Source organism: Mauremys mutica, chromosome 2 (genome assembly GCF_020497125.1).
Source record: "Mauremys mutica isolate MM-2020 ecotype Southern chromosome 2, ASM2049712v1, whole genome shotgun sequence".
Taxonomy (NCBI): Eukaryota; Metazoa; Chordata; order Testudines; family Geoemydidae; genus Mauremys; species Mauremys mutica.
The window spans coordinates 63205909-63221842 of NC_059073.1; the positions used below are offsets into that span (position 1 = coordinate 63205909).

Sequence of the window (15934 nt, forward strand, 5' to 3'; positions counted from 1 at the left end):
TTTAGTCCCCAGTCTAGCAAAACAGCTAAGTACCTATGTACCCCCGACAACACACTTTCAAGATCCACGGGTCCTACACATGCCTATCGCAACATGCAGTGTACCTCAACTAGTTAATGGGGGGGATGTGGGGGGGGGCAGAACGTCATGATGCTCTGAAATGAACTCACACAGAAAAATGATAAAAGACAAAAATACCATATCATCTGTGGGTGAACACTTTTTTCACAAAGTGATCAGGCTATGTCTCATCTATCAGTACTCATCCTCACACGAAATCTGCACAACACCTTCAAAAGACAAGCCCGGGAGCTTAAATGCATAACTTTGCTAGACACTAAATATCATGGCCTGAATACACTGGATTTGAGGCTTATTACAGTCTAAAACCAGCTGCCTTCCTCACCCTTTCTTTCCCTCCAGGCGGAGTCTTAACGGGTCACTTCACCTTGAAAAGTCCCTTGAAATATGTTAAATAATTATGCTAAACACTGTTCCACCTCATATTTAGCAGTGGCACTCTATATTACCTAGTGTCTCTAAAAACCTGTCTACTGCTATTCACTTAGATGGGACTACGCACATGGTCAAGTGCTTCACTGGCAACTCATCAAAACACCAAGGGATACTTGCTCTAGCACTGAAAAATTCAGCAGAGAAAAAGACCTTTAAGAAAGATAAGCTCATTCCGTGGTGTCCGTTCACCCTCAACAACAAGGAACTCTAAGCCGCTAAAGAGAGTTTCCTGTTCCATTCCTCACTGCCACCAGACACTACATTCGCACATCAGCTCTACCAGCTGAGCTATCGAAGGAAGACAGGAGCAAAGGGCCACGAGTCACTCAAGGTGTCAGGCAGAACTGCCACTGGCACTCACTCATCATTATAGGCTTGCCTCTGACCAGCCCTTGAAAGGAATAAGCGACACACGCCTAGCTCTTCACCCTCACGGCTGCCCCGGGGGCTGGGTAGCCGCCTAGTCTACCCTCAATTCACCCACCGGGAAGCCCGCACACAGCTACCACTCAAAGGCTCCCTAACAGGCATGGCACGAAGACAAGGCCGCAAGGTAAAAATGGAACGCCGGGGGCGCGACGCTAGCCCTGCCTGCTAGCCGGGACGCCGCATCCTCCCGCTGACCCGCAAGGGACCCGGGATTGTCTCAAGCACGCGCAGCACAATGTTGGGACCCCAGCCCTGATTCCCACCCAGAATAGGGACGGTGGTGCAACGGAAAACATGTTCGCGGCCTCCTGCCTGGCTTCAAAGGGGCCTTTTAAACCACAACATTTTCTCAGTCCATTCCCCTTCCCCTTCGTCAATAAAAGACACATTCCCGCTCGTACCCTTTCACACCCGTCTCGGCCTCCCACGCCTACCTCAGGAAAAACAAACACAAAGCGACTGGCAACAGAAAAGAACTCTCACACACACACACTCCTAAAAGAGAAGCTGCCCCTTTTGCTCCCTCAGGACAAAAGGCTTACCGCAAAGCCAAGAGCGGACTGGAACGCTCCTTTCTGCGCAGACATTAAATGGTGCAGGTGGGTGCAAGCGGGTGGGGATGAAACAAAGAGAAAGAGCAACAGCCTGGAGAATGCGGGTATCGATCCCGCTACCTCTCTCATGCTAAGCGAGCGCTCTACCATTTGAGCTAATTCCCCATGCCCACACTGTGAGACCCACCCCCTCCGCCACGCACTGTCAACTCAGCGCAAACCCCATCCAGCGATCGCTTCACACCGCAAAACAAACTACCTTTATGCTTGCACACCCCCTCGGAAAGGACCTCCACTCAACAAGGACACGTGGCATAGCAAAGAACGCTGCTCCCCTTTCTTGCCTTTCAACCAAATACACCTTTCCGGAGACCATCAGAGAAACTCACACACGCCCAGGCCTTGCACTCCCACACACACCTAACGCCTCTGTTCATGACAACAAGAAGAGCAAAACCTGCAAAGGAAAGGGGACGAGTTGCCTCCCTGCCCGCCTAGGCCAAGGACAGCAAAGCTTCGGATTATCTACGGATAGCCCGGCAGCTCCTTGCCAGAAAGTCCGCCAGATCGGGCTTGTAGCAATTCTCCGCCAGAAGCCTTTTACACACTATGTGCAATCACGGTTGCCCGAAGAAATCCCAGCTCTACCAATGGGATGGACAAAAGCCCAAAACGGAAAGAAATGGAACCGCTCCCTCACTCTACTCCGTAAACTGAGCTCTATGACGCTGAGGAAAGATGGACAAAGAGAGAGCAAACCACTGAAACGCACACATTGCTACAACGTTGAGCATAATAGCCCGCCGTCAGCAGCGCACACAATCGGTTGAGGCTGAAGGACAAGGGACTCTCCTTTTCAGCCACTAAAGGGCCTTTCCTATTCCCCCTACGTTCCCCCACTCCCTGCCACCAGAAACTACGTCCCCGCGGCACCTCTGCCCCATGCAAAAAACACCGGAGACGGCTTGGGAACATAGCTACGGCCGGTCTCTGTTAAGAACAAAGGCGCCCCGCTACCAGGGTGATAAATGGCACTTCCGAAGCCTGAGATCCATAGCTAGATGTCTACGCTGTGAGTGCGGGAGGGCGAAGAAAAAGGAACTCTGCCTATAAAGGCGTAAACTGTGGCCTAGGTACTTGGAAGCAGGTGTGGTAGATGAAAGTAGTGGCAAGTGGTGCTTTAAATGCAGCAGACTTCCAGCGGCCAGTCTCGCACGAATGGAGGAAAGCATGGCGGTGGCCAGAGTGGGCGCTCTAAAGAAGAGCGTGTAACCGAGGAAACAAAAGCCCACTCCTTCGAGCCGGAGTTGAACCAGCGACCTAAGGATTCCCAGGGGAGCGAAGCCTACAGTCCTCCGCTCTACCAGCTGAGCTATCGAAGGAAGACAGGAGCAAAGGGCCACGAGTCACTCAAGGTGTCAGGCAGAACTGCCACTGGCACTCACTCATCATTATAGGCTTGCCTCTGCCCAGCCCTTGAAAGGAATAAGCGACACACGCATAGCCCTTCACCCTCACGGCTGCCCCGGGGGCTGGGTAGCCGCCTAGTCTACCCTCAATTCACCCACCGGGAAGCCCGCACACAGCTACCACTCAAAGGCTCCCTAACAGGCATGGCACGAAGACAAGGCCGCAAGGTGAGAACGGAACGCCGGGGGCGCGACGCTAGCCCTGCCTGCTAGCCGGGACGCCGCATCCTCCCGCTGACCCGCAAGGGACCCGGGATTGTCTCAAGCACGCGCAGCACAATGTTGGGACCCCAGCCCTGATTCCCACCCAGAATAGGGACGGTGGTGCAACGGAAAACATGTTCGCGGCCTCCTGCCTGGCTTCAAAGGGGCCTTTTAAACCACAACATTTTCTCAGTCCATTCCCCTTCCCCTTCGTCAATAATTGACACATTCCCGCTCGTACCCTTTCACACCCGTCTCGGCCTCCCACGCCTACCTCAGGAAAAACAAACACAAAGCGACTGGCAACAGAAAAGAACTCACACACACACACACTCCTGAAAGAGAAGCTGCCCCTTTTGCTCCCTCAGGACAAAAGGCTTACCGCAAAGCCAAGAGCGGACCGGAACGCTCCTTTCTGCGCAGACATTAAATGGTGCAGGTGGGTGCAAGCGGGTGGGAATGAAACAAAGAGAAAGAGCAACAGCCTGGAGAATGCGGGTATCGATCCCGCTACCTCTCACATGCTAAGCGAGCGCTCTACCATTTGAGCTAATTCCCCATGCCCACACTGTAAGACCCGCCCCCTCTGCCACGCACTGTCAACTCAGCGCAAACCCCATCCAGCGATCGCTTCACACCGCAAAACAAACTACCTTTATGCTTGCACACCCCCTCGGAAAGGACCTCCACTCAACAAGGACACGTGGCATAGCAAAGAACGCTGCTCCCCTTTCTTGCCTTTCAACCAAATACACCTTTCCGGAGACCATCAGAGAAACTCACACACGCCCAGGCCTTGCACTCCCACACACACCTAACGCCTCTGTTCATGACAACAAGAAGAGCAAAACCTGCAAAGGAAAGGGGACGAGTTGCCTCCCTGCCCGCCTAGGCCAAGGACAGCAAAGCTTCGGATTATCTACGGATAGCCCGGCAGCTCCTTGCCAGAAAGTCCGCCAGATCGGGCTTGTAGCAATTCTCCGCCAGAAGCCTTTTACACACTATGTGCAATCACGGTTGCCCGAAGAAATCCCAGCTCTACCAATGGGATGGACAAAAGCCCAAAACGGAAAGAAATGGAACCGCTCCCTCACTCTACTCCGTAAACTGAGCTCTATGACGCTGAGGAAAGATGGACAAAGAGAGAGCAAACCACTGAAACGCACACATTGCTACAACGTTGAGCATAATAGCCCGCCGTCAGCAGCGCACACAATCGGTTGAGGCTGAAGGACAAGGGACTCTCCTTTTCAGCCACTAAAGGGCCTTTCCTATTCCCCCTACGTTCCCCCACTCCCTGCCACCAGAAACTACGTCCCCGCGGCACCTCTGCCCCATGCAAAAAACACCGAAGACAGCTTGGGGACATAGCTACGGCCGGTCTTTTTTAGGACAAAGGCGCCCCGCTACCAGGGGGAGAAATGGCACTTCTCAAGTCTGAGATCCATAGCTGGATGTCTACGCTGTGCGTGCGGGAGGGCGAAGAAAAAGGAACTCTGCCTACAGAGGCCTAAACTGTGGCCTAGGTACTTGGAAGCGGGTGTGGTAGATGAAAGAAGTGGCAAATGGTGCTTTACATGCAGCAGGTTTCCAGCGGCCAGTCTCGCACGAATGGAGGAAAGCATGGCGGTGGCCAGAGTGGGCGCTCTAAAGAAGAGCGTGTAACCGAGGAAACAAAAGCCCACTCCTTCGAGCCGGAGTTGAACCAGCGACCTAAGGATTCCCAGGGGAGCGAAGCCTACAGTCCTCTGCTCTACCAGCTGAGCTATCGAAGGAAGACAGGAGCAAAGGGCCACGAGTCACTCAAGGTGTCAGGCAGAACTGCCACTGGCACTCACTCATCATTATAGGCTTGCCTCTGCCCAGCCCTTGAAAGGAATAAGCGACACACGCCTAGCCCTTCACCCTCACGGCTGCCCCGGGGGCTGGGTAGCCGCCTAGTCTACCCTCAATTCACCCACCGGGAAGCCCGCACACAGCTACCACTCAAAGGCTCCCTAACAGGCATGGCACGAAGACAAGGCCGCAAGGTAAGAACGGAACGCCGGGGGCGCGACGCTAGCCCTGCCTGCTAGCCGGGACGCCGCATCCTCCCGCTGACCCGCAAGGGACCCGGGATTGTCTCAAGCACGCGCAGCACAATGTTGGGACCCCAGCCCTGATTCCCACCCAGAATAGGGACGGTGGTGCAACGGAAAACATGTTCGCGGCCTCCTGCCTGGCTTCAAAGGGGCCTTTTAAACCACAACATTTTCTCAGTCCATTCCCCTTCCCCTTCGTCAATAATTGACACATTCCCGCTCGTACCCTTTCACACCCGTCTCGGCCTCCCACGCCTACCTCAGGAAAAACAAACACAAAGCGACTGGCAACAGAAAAGAACTCACACACACACACACACACTCCTGAAAGAGAAGCTGCCCCTTTTGCTCCCTCAGGACAAAAGGCTTACCGCAAAGCCAAGAGCGGACCGGAACGCTCCTTTCTGCGCAGACATTAAATGGTGCAGGTGGGTGCAAGCGGGTGGGGATGAAACAAAGAGAAAGAGCAACAGCCTGGAGAATGCGGGTATCGATCCCGCTACCTCTCACATGCTAAGCGAGCGCTCTACCATTTGAGCTAATTCCCCATGCCCACACTGTAAGACCCGCCCCCTCTGCCACGCACTGTCAACTCAGCGCAAACCCCATCCAGCGATCGCTTCACACCGCAAAACAAACTACATTTATGCTTGCACACCCCCTCGGAAAGGACCTCCACTCAACAAGGACACGTGGCATAGCAAAGAACGCTGCTCCCCTTTCTTGCCTTTCAACCAAATACACCTTTCCGGAGACCATCAGAGAAACTCACACACGCCCAGGCCTTGCACTCCCACACACACCTAACGCCTCTGTTCATGACAACAAGAAGAGCAAAACCTGCAAAGGAAAGGGGACGAGTTGCCTCCCTGCCCGCCTAGGCCAAGGACAGCAAAGCTTCGGATTATCTACGGATAGCCCGGCAGCTCCTTGCCAGAAAGTCCGCCAGATCGGGCTTGTAGCAATTCTCCGCCAGAAGCCTTTTACACACTATGTGCAATCACGGTTGCCCGAAGAAATCCCAGCTCTACCAATGGGATGGACAAAAGCCCAAAACGGAAAGAAATGGAACCGCTCCCTCACTCTACTCCGTAAACTGAGCTCTATGACGCTGAGGAAAGATGGACAAAGAGAGAGCAAACCACTGAAACGCACACATTGCTACAACGTTGAGCATAATAGCCCGCTGTCAGCAGCGCACACAATCGGTTGAGGCTGAAGGACAAGGGACTCTCCTTTTCAGCCACTAAAGGGCCTTTCCTATTCCCCCTACGTTCCCCCACTCCCTGCCACCAGAAACTACGTCCCCGCGGCACCTCTGCCCCATGCAAAAAACACCGGAGACGGCTTGGGAACATAGCTACGGCCGGTCTCTGTTAAGAACAAAGGCGCCCCGCTACCAGGGTGATAAATGGCACTTCCGAAGCCTGAGATCCATAGCTAGATGTCTACGCTGTGAGTGCGGGAGGGCGAAGAAAAAGGAACTCTGCCTATAAAGGCGTAAACTGTGGCCTAGGTACTTGGAAGCAGGTGTGGTAGATGAAAGTAGTGGCAAGCGGTGCTTTAAATGCAGCAGACTTCCAGCGGCCAGTCTCGCACGAATGGAGGAAAGCATGGCGGTGGCCAGAGTGGGCGCTCTAAAGAAGAGCGTGTAACCGAGGAAACAAAAGCCCACTCCTTCGAGCCGGAGTTGAACCAGCGACCTAAGGATTCCCAGGAGAGCGAAGCCTACAGTCCTCCGCTCTACCAGCTGAGCTATCGAAGGAAGACAGGAGCAAAGGGCCACGAGTCACTCAAGGTGTCAGGCAGAACTGCCACTGGCACTCACTCATCATTATAGGCTTGCCTCTGCCCAGCCCTTGAAAGGAATAAGCGACACACGCCTAGCCCTTCACCCTCACGGCTGCCCCGGGGGCTGGGTAGCCGCCTAGTCTACCCTCAATTCACCCACCGGGAAGCCCGCACACAGCTACCACTCAAAGTCTCCCTAACAGGCATGGCACGAAGACAAGGCCGCAAGGTGAGAACGGAACGCCGGGGGCGCGACGCTAGCCCTGCCTGCTAGCCGGGACGCCGCATCCTCCTGCTGACCCGCAAGGGACCCGGGATTGTCTCAAGCACGCGCAGCACAATGTTGGGACCCCAGCCCTGATTCCCACCCAGAATAGGGACGGTGGTGCAACGGAAAACATGTTCGCGGCCTCCTGCCTGGCTTCAAAGGGGCCTTTTAAACCACAACATTTTCTCAGTCCATTCCCCTTCCCCTTCGTCAATAATTGACACATTCCCGCTCGTACCCTTTCACACCCGTCTCGGCCTCCCACGCCTACCTCAGGAAAAACAAACACAAAGCGACTGGCAACAGAAAAGAACTCACACACACACACACACTCCTGAAAGAGAAGCTGCCCCTTTTGCTCCCTCAGGACAAAAGGCTTACCGCAAAGCCAAGAGCGGACCGGAACGCTCCTTTCTGCGCAGACATTAAATGGTGCAGGTGGGTGCAAGCGGGTGGGGATGAAACAAAGAGAAAGAGCAACAGCCTGGAGAATGCGGGTATCGATCCCGCTACCTCTCACATGCTAAGCGAGCGCTCTACCATTTGAGCTAATTCCCCATGCCCACACTGTGAGACCCGCCCCCTCCGCCACGCACTGTCAACTCAGCGCAAACCCCATCCAGCGATCGCTTCACACCGCAAAACAAACTACCTTTATGCTTGCACACCCCCTCGGAAAGGACCTCCACTCAACAAGGACACGTGGCATAGCAAAGAACGCTGCTCCCCTTTCTTGCCTTTCAACCAAATACACCTTTCCGGAGACCATCAGAGAAACTCACACACGCCCAGGCCTTGCACTCCCACACACACCTAACGCCTCTGTTCATGACAACAAGAAGAGCAAAACCTGCAAAGGAAAGGGGACGAGTTGCCTCCCTGCCCGCCTAGGCCAAGGACAGCAAAGCTTCGGATTATCTACGGATAGCCCGGCAGCTCCTTGCCAGAAAGTCCGCCAGATCGGGCTTGTAGCAATTCTCCGCCAGAAGCCTTTTACACATTATGTGCAATCACGGTTGCCCGAAGAAATCCCAGCTCTACAAAGGGGATGGACAAAAGCCCCAAACCGAAAGAAATGCAACCGCTCCCTACTCACACTACTCCATCAACTGAGCTCTATGACGCTCAGGAAAGATGGACAAAGAGAGAGCGAACTACTGAAACGCACACATTGCTACAACGTTGAGCGTAATAGCCCACCGTCAACAGCGCACACAAAAGGTTGAGCCTGAAGGACAAGGGACTCTCCTTTTCAGCCACTAAAGGGCCTTTCCTATTCCCCCTACGTTCCCCCACTCCCTGCCACCAGAAACTACGTCCCCGCGGCACCTCTGCCCCATGCAAAAAACACCGGAGACGGCTTGGGAACATAGCTACGGCCGGTCTCTGTTAAGAACAAAGGCGCCCCGCTACCAGGGTGATAAATGGCACTTCCGAAGCCTGAGATCCATAGCTAGATGTCTACGCTGTGAGTGCGGGAGGGCGAAGAAAAAGGAACTCTGCCTATAAAGGCGTAAACTGTGGCCTAGGTACTTGGAAGCAGGTGTGGTAGATGAAAGTAGTGGCAAGCGGTGCTTTAAATGCAGCAGACTTCCAGCGGCCAGTCTCGCACGAATGGAGGAAAGCATGGCGGTGGCCAGAGTGGGCGCTCTAAAGAAGAGCGTGTAACCGAGGAAACAAAAGCCCACTCCTTCGAGCCGGAGTTGAACCAGCGACCTAAGGATTCCCAGGAGAGCGAAGCCTACAGTCCTCCGCTCTACCAGCTGAGCTATCGAAGGAAGACAGGAGCAAAGGGCCACGAGTCACTCAAGGTGTCAGGCAGAACTGCCACTGGCACTCACTCATCATTATAGGCTTGCCTCTGCCCAGCCCTTGAAAGGAATAAGCGACACACGCCTAGCCCTTCACCCTCACGGCTGCCCCGGGGGCTGGGTAGCCGCCTAGTCTACCCTCAATTCACCCACCGGGAAGCCCGCACACAGCTACCACTCAAAGTCTCCCTAACAGGCATGGCACGAAGACAAGGCCGCAAGGTGAGAACGGAACGCCGGGGGCGCGACGCTAGCCCTGCCTGCTAGCCGGGACGCCGCATCCTCCCGCTGACCCGCAAGGGACCCGGGATTGTCTCAAGCACGCGCAGCACAATGTTGGGACCCCAGCCCTGATTCCCACCCAGAATAGGGACGGTGGTGCAACGGAAAACATGTTCGCGGCCTCCTGCCTGGCTTCAAAGGGGCCTTTTAAACCACAACATTTTCTCAGTCCATTCCCCTTCCCCTTCGTCAATAATTGACACATTCCCGCTCGTACCCTTTCACACCCGTCTCGGCCTCCCACGCCTACCTCAGGAAAAACAAACACAAAGCGACTGGCAACAGAAAAGAACTCACACACACACACACACTCCTGAAAGAGAAGCTGCCCCTTTTGCTCCCTCAGGACAAAAGGCTTACCGCAAAGCCAAGAGCGGACCGGAACGCTCCTTTCTGCGCAGACATTAAATGGTGCAGGTGGGTGCAAGCGGGTGGGGATGAAACAAAGAGAAAGAGCAACAGCCTGGAGAATGCGGGTATCGATCCCGCTACCTCTCACATGCTAAGCGAGTGCTCTACCATTTGAGCTAATTCCCCATGCCCACACTGTGAGACCCGCCCCCTCCGCCACGCACTGTCAACTCAGCGCAAACCCCATCCAGCGATCGCTTCACACCGCAAAACAAACTACCTTTATGCTTGCACACCCCCTCGGAAAGGACCTCCACTCAACAAGGACACGTGGCATAGCAAAGAACGCTGCTCCCCTTTCTTGCCTTTCAACCAAATACACCTTTCCGGAGACCATCAGAGAAACTCACACACGCCCAGGCCTTGCACTCCCACACACACCTAACGCCTCTGTTCATGACAACAAGAAGAGCAAAACCTGCAAAGGAAAGGGGACGAGTTGCCTCCCTGCCCGCCTAGGCCAAGGACAGCAAAGCTTCGGATTATCTACGGATAGCCCGGCAGCTCCTTGCCAGAAAGTCCGCCAGATCGGGCTTGTAGCAATTCTCCGCCAGAAGCCTTTTACACACTATGTGCAATCACGGTTGCCCGAAGAAATCCCAGCTCTACCAATGGGATGGACAAAAGCCCAAAACGGAAAGAAACGGAACCGCTCCCTCACTCTACTCCGTAAACTGAGCTCTATGACGCTGAGGAAAGATGGACAAAGAGAGAGCAAACCACTGAAACGCACACATTGCTACAACGTTGAGCATAATAGCCCGCCGTCAGCAGCGCACACAATCGGTTGAGGCTGAAGGACAAGGGACTCTCCTTTTCAGCCACTAAAGGGCCTTTCCTATTCCCCCTACGTTCCCCCACTCCCTGCCACCAGAAACTACGTCCCCGCGGCACCTCTGCCCCATGCAAAAAACACCGGAGACGGCTTGGGAACATAGCTACGGCCGGTCTCTGTTAAGAACAAAGGCGCCCCGCTACCAGGGTGATAAATGGCACTTCCGAAGCCTGAGATCCATAGCTAGATGTCTACGCTGTGAGTGCGGGAGGGCGAAGAAAAAGGAACTCTGCCTATAAAGGCGTAAACTGTGGCCTAGGTACTTGGAAGCAGGTGTGGTAGATGAAAGTAGTGGCAAGCGGTGCTTTAAATGCAGCAGACTTCCAGCGGCCAGTCTCGCACGAATGGAGGAAAGCATGGCGGTGGCCAGAGTGGGCGCTCTAAAGAAGAGCGTGTAACCGAGGAAACAAAAGCCCACTCCTTCGAGCCGGAGTTGAACCAGCGACCTAAGGATTCCCAGGGGAGTGAAGCCTACAGTCCTCTGCTCTACCAGCTGAGCTATCGAAGGAAGACAGGAGCAAAGGGCCACGAGTCACTCAAGGTGTCAGGCAGAACTGCCACTGGCACTCACTCATCATTATAGGCTTGCCTCTGCCCAGCCCTTGAAAGGAATAAGCGACACACGCCTAGCCCTTCACCCTCACGGCTGCCCCGGGGGCTGGGTAGCCGCCTAGTCTACCCTCAATTCACCCACCGGGAAGCCCGCACACAGCTACCACTCAAAGGCTCCCTAACAGGCATGGCACGAAGACAAGGCCGCAAGGTGAGAACGGAACGCCGGGGGCGCGACGCTAGCCCTGCCTGCTAGCCGGGACGCCGCATCCTCCCGCTGACCCGCAAGGGACCTGGGATTGTCTCAAGCACGCGCAGCACAATGTTGGGACCCCAGCCCTGATTCCCACCCAGAATAGGGACGGTGGTGCAACGGAAAACATGTTCGCGGCCTCCTGCCTGGCTTCAAAGGGGCCTTTTAAACCACAACATTTTCTCAGTCCATTCCCCTTCCCCTTCGTCAATAATTGACACATTCCCGCTCGTACCCTTTCACACCCGTCTCGGCCTCCCACGCCTACCTCAGGAAAAACAAACACAAAGCGACTGGCAACAGAAAAGAACTCACACACACACACACACTCCTGAAAGAGAAGCTGCCCCTTTTGCTCCCTCAGGACAAAAGGCTTACCGCAAAGCCAAGAGCGGACCGGAACGCTCCTTTCTGCGCAGACATTAAATGGTGCAGGTGGGTGCAAGCGGGTGGGGATGAAACAAAGAGAAAGAGCAACAGCCTGGAGAATGCGGGTATCGATCCCGCTACCTCTCACATGCTAAGCGAGCGCTCTACCATTTGAGCTAATTCCCCATGCCCACACTGTAAGACCCGCCCCCTCTGCCACGCACTGTCAACTCAGCGCAAACCCCATCCAGCGATCGCTTCACACCGCAAAACAAACTACCTTTATGCTTGCACACCCCCTCGGAAAGGACCTCCACTCAACAAGGACACGTGGCATAGCAAAGAACGCTGCTCCCCTTTCTTGCCTTTCAACCAAATACACCTTTCCGGAGACCATCAGAGAAACTCACACACGCCCAGGCCTTGCACTCCCACACACACCTAACGCCTCTGTTCATGACAACAAGAAGAGCAAAACCTGCAAAGGAAAGGGGACGAGTTGCCTCCCTGCCCGCCTAGGCCAAGGACAGCAAAGCTTCGGATTATCTACGGATAGCCCGGCAGCTCCTTGCCAGAAAGTCCGCCAGATCGGGCTTGTAGCAATTCTCCGCCAGAAGCCTTTTACACACTATGTGCAATCACGGTTGCCCGAAGAAATCCCAGCTCTACCAATGGGATGGACAAAAGCCCAAAACGGAAAGAAACGGAACCGCTCCCTCACTCTACTCCGTAAACTGAGCTCTATGACGCTGAGGAAAGATGGACAAAGAGAGAGCAAACCACTGAAACGCACACATTGCTACAACGTTGAGCATAATAGCCCGCCGTCAGCAGCGCACACAATCGGTTGAGGCTGAAGGACAAGGGACTCTCCTTTTCAGCCACTAAAGGGCCTTTCCTATTCCCCCTACGTTCCCCCACTCCCTGCCACCAGAAACTACGTCCCCGCGGCACCTCTGCCCCATGCAAAAAACACCGGAGACGGCTTGGGAACATAGCTACGGCCGGTCTCTGTTAAGAACAAAGGCGCCCCGCTACCAGGGTGATAAATGGCACTTCCGAAGCCTGAGATCCATAGCTAGATGTCTACGCTGTGAGTGCGGGAGGGCGAAGAAAAAGGAACTCTGCCTATAAAGGCGTAAACTGTGGCCTAGGTACTTGGAAGCAGGTGTGGTAGATGAAAGTAGTGGCAAGTGGTGCTTTAAATGCAGCAGACTTCCAGCGGCCAGTCTCGCACGAATGGAGGAAAGCATGGCGGTGGCCAGAGTGGGCGCTCTAAAGAAGAGCGTGTAACCGAGGAAACAAAAGCCCACTCCTTCGAGCCGGAGTTGAACCAGCGACCTAAGGATTCCCAGGGGAGCGAAGCCTACAGTCCTCCGCTCTACCAGCTGAGCTATCGAAGGAAGACAGGAGCAAAGGGCCACGAGTCACTCAAGGTGTCAGGCAGAACTGCCACTGGCACTCACTCATCATTATAGGCTTGCCTCTGCCCAGCCCTTGAAAGGAATAAGCGACACACGCCTAGCCCTTCACCCTCACGGCTGCCCCGGGGGCTGGGTAGCCGCCTAGTCTACCCTCAATTCACCCACCGGGAAGCCCGCACACAGCTACCACTCAAAGGCTCCCTAACAGGCATGGCACGAAGACAAGGCCGCAAGGTAAGAACGGAACGCCGGGGGCGTGACGCTAGCCCTGCCTGCTAGCTGGGACGCCGCATCCTCCCGCTGACCCGCAAGGGACCCGGGATTGTCTCAAGCACGCGCAGCACAATGTTGGGACCCCAGCCCTGATTCCCACCCAGAATAGGGACGGTGGTGCAACGGAAAACATGTTCGCGGCCTCCTGCCTGGCTTCAAAGGGGCCTTTTAAACCACAACATTTTCTCAGTCCATTCCCCTTCCCCTTCGTCAATAATTGACACATTCCCGCTCGTACCCTTTCACACCCGTCTCGGCCTCCCACGCCTACCTCAGGAAAAACAAACACAAAGCGACTGGCAACAGAAAAGAACTCACACACACACACACACTCCTGAAAGAGAAGCTGCCCCTTTTGCTCCCTCAGGACAAAAGGCTTACCGCAAAGCCAAGAGCGGACCGGAACGCTCCTTTCTGCGCAGACATTAAATGGTGCAGGTGGGTGCAAGCGGGTGGGGATGAAACAAAGAGAAAGAGCAACAGCCTGGAGAATGCGGGTATCGATCCCGCTACCTCTCACATGCGAAGCGAGCGCTCTACCATTTGAGCTCATTCCCCATGCCCACACTGTGAGACCCGCCCCCTCTGCCACGCACTGTCAACTCAGCGCAAACCCCATCCAGCGATCGCTTCACACCGCAAAACAAACTACCTTTATGCTTGCACACCCCCTCGGAAAGGACCTCCACTCAACAAGGACACGTGGCATAGCAAAGAACGCTGCTCCCCTTTCTTGCCTTTCAACCAAATACACCTTTCCGGAGACCATCAGAGAAACTCACACACGCCCAGGCCTTGCACTCCCACACACACCTAACGCCTCTGTTCATGACAACAAGAAGAGCAAAACCTGCAAAGGAAAGGGGACGAGTTGCCTCCCTGCCCGCCTAGGCCAAGGACAGCAAAGCTTCGGATTATCTACGGATAGCCCGGCAGCTCCTTGCCAGAAAGTCCGCCAGATCGGGCTTGTAGCAATTCTCCGCCAGAAGCCTTTTACACACTATGTGCAATCACGGTTGCCCGAAGAAATCCCAGCTCTACCAATGGGATGGACAAAAGCCCAAAACGGAAAGAAACGGAACCGCTCCCTCACTCTACTCCGTAAACTGAGCTCTATGACGCTGAGGAAAGATGGACAAAGAGAGAGCAAACCACTGAAACGCACACATTGCTACAACGTTGAGCATAATAGCCCGCCGTCAGCAGCGCACACAATCGGTTGAGGCTGAAGGACAAGGGACTCTCCTTTTCAGCCACTAAAGGGCCTTTCCTATTCCCCCTACGTTCCCCCACTCCCTGCCACCAGAAACTACGTCCCCGCGGCACCTCTGCCCCATGCAAAAAACACCGGAGACGGCTTGGGAACATAGCTACGGCCGGTCTCTGTTAAGAACAAAGGCGCCCAGCTACCAGGGTGATAAATGGCACTTCCGAAGCCTGAGATCCATAGCTAGATGTCTACGCTGTGAGTGCGGGAGGGCGAAGAAAAAGGAACTCTGCCTATAAAGGCGTAAACTGTGGCCTAGGTACTTGGAAGCAGGTGTGGTAGATGAAAGTAGTGGCAAGCGGTGCTTTAAATGCAGCAGACTTCCAGCGGCCAGTCTCGCACGAATGGAGGAAAGCATGGCGGTGGCCAGAGTGGGCGCTCTAAAGAAGAGCGTGTAACCGAGGAAACAAAAGCCCACTCCTTCGAGCCGGAGTTGAACCAGCGACCTAAGGATTCCCAGGGGAGCGAAGCCTACAGTCCTCCGCTCTACCAGCTGAGCTATCGAAGGAAGACAGGAGCAAAGGGCCACGAGTCACTCAAGGTGTCAGGCAGAACTGCCACTGGCACTCACTCATCATTATAGGCTTGCCTCTGCCCAGCCCTTGAAAGGAATAAGCGACACACGCCTAGCCCTTCACCCTCACGGCTGCCCCGGGGGCTGGGTAGCCACCTAGTCTACCCTCAATTCACCCACCGGGAAGCCCGCACACAGCTACCACTCAAAGTCTCCCTAACAGGCATGGCACGAAGACAAGGCCGCAAGGTGAGAACGGAACGCCGGGGGCGCGACGCTAGCCCTGCCTGCTAGCCGGGACGCCGCATCCTCCCGCTGACCCGCAAGGGACCCGGGATTGTCTCAAGCACGCGCAGCACAATGTTGGGACCCCAGCCCTGATTCCCACCCAGAATAGGGACGGTGGTGCAACGGAAAACATGTTCGCGGCCTCCTGCCTGGCTTCAAAGGGGCCTTTTAAACCACAACATTTTCTCAGTCCATTCCCCTTCCCCTTCATCAATAATTGACACATTCCCGCTCGTACCCTTTCACACCCGTCTCGGCCTCCCACGCCTACCTCAGGAAAAACAAACACAAAGCGACTGGCAACAGAAAAGAACTCACACACACACACACACACTCCTGAAAG

General features: G+C 54.8%; 12 non-coding genes across 12 annotated transcripts; all 12 read right to left on the minus strand.

The window, feature by feature from the left end:
- Positions 1-2791: 2791 nt before the first annotated feature.
- On the minus strand, positions 2792-2881 carry TRNAY-GUA. Its single transcript is given in 2 exon segments — positions 2792-2827; positions 2845-2881. It is a non-coding gene; the product is annotated as a tRNA-Tyr (tRNA).
- A 777-nt stretch (positions 2882-3658) lies between these two features.
- On the minus strand, positions 3659-3731 carry TRNAA-AGC. The gene has a single exon. It is a non-coding gene; the product is annotated as a tRNA-Ala (tRNA).
- Positions 3732-4857: 1126 nt separating this feature from the next.
- On the minus strand, positions 4858-4947 carry TRNAY-GUA. The gene is given in 2 exon segments: positions 4858-4893; positions 4911-4947. It is a non-coding gene; the product is annotated as a tRNA-Tyr (tRNA).
- Positions 4948-5728: 781 nt separating this feature from the next.
- Positions 5729-5801, minus strand: TRNAA-AGC. The gene has a single exon. It is a non-coding gene; the product is annotated as a tRNA-Ala (tRNA).
- A 1127-nt stretch (positions 5802-6928) lies between these two features.
- Positions 6929-7018, minus strand: TRNAY-GUA. Its single transcript is given in 2 exon segments — positions 6929-6964; positions 6982-7018. It is a non-coding gene; the product is annotated as a tRNA-Tyr (tRNA).
- A 779-nt stretch (positions 7019-7797) lies between these two features.
- TRNAA-AGC lies at positions 7798-7870 on the minus strand. The gene has a single exon. It is a non-coding gene; the product is annotated as a tRNA-Ala (tRNA).
- A 1130-nt stretch (positions 7871-9000) lies between these two features.
- TRNAY-GUA lies at positions 9001-9090 on the minus strand. Its single transcript is given in 2 exon segments — positions 9001-9036; positions 9054-9090. It is a non-coding gene; the product is annotated as a tRNA-Tyr (tRNA).
- Positions 9091-9869: 779 nt separating this feature from the next.
- On the minus strand, positions 9870-9942 carry TRNAA-AGC. The gene has a single exon. It is a non-coding gene; the product is annotated as a tRNA-Ala (tRNA).
- Positions 9943-11069: 1127 nt separating this feature from the next.
- Positions 11070-11159, minus strand: TRNAY-GUA. Its single transcript is given in 2 exon segments — positions 11070-11105; positions 11123-11159. It is a non-coding gene; the product is annotated as a tRNA-Tyr (tRNA).
- Positions 11160-11938: 779 nt separating this feature from the next.
- On the minus strand, positions 11939-12011 carry TRNAA-AGC. Its single transcript has one exon. It is a non-coding gene; the product is annotated as a tRNA-Ala (tRNA).
- A 1127-nt stretch (positions 12012-13138) lies between these two features.
- On the minus strand, positions 13139-13228 carry TRNAY-GUA. Its single transcript is given in 2 exon segments — positions 13139-13174; positions 13192-13228. It is a non-coding gene; the product is annotated as a tRNA-Tyr (tRNA).
- Positions 13229-15207: 1979 nt separating this feature from the next.
- On the minus strand, positions 15208-15297 carry TRNAY-GUA. The gene is given in 2 exon segments: positions 15208-15243; positions 15261-15297. It is a non-coding gene; the product is annotated as a tRNA-Tyr (tRNA).
- Between the last annotated feature and the right edge of the window lie 637 nt (positions 15298-15934).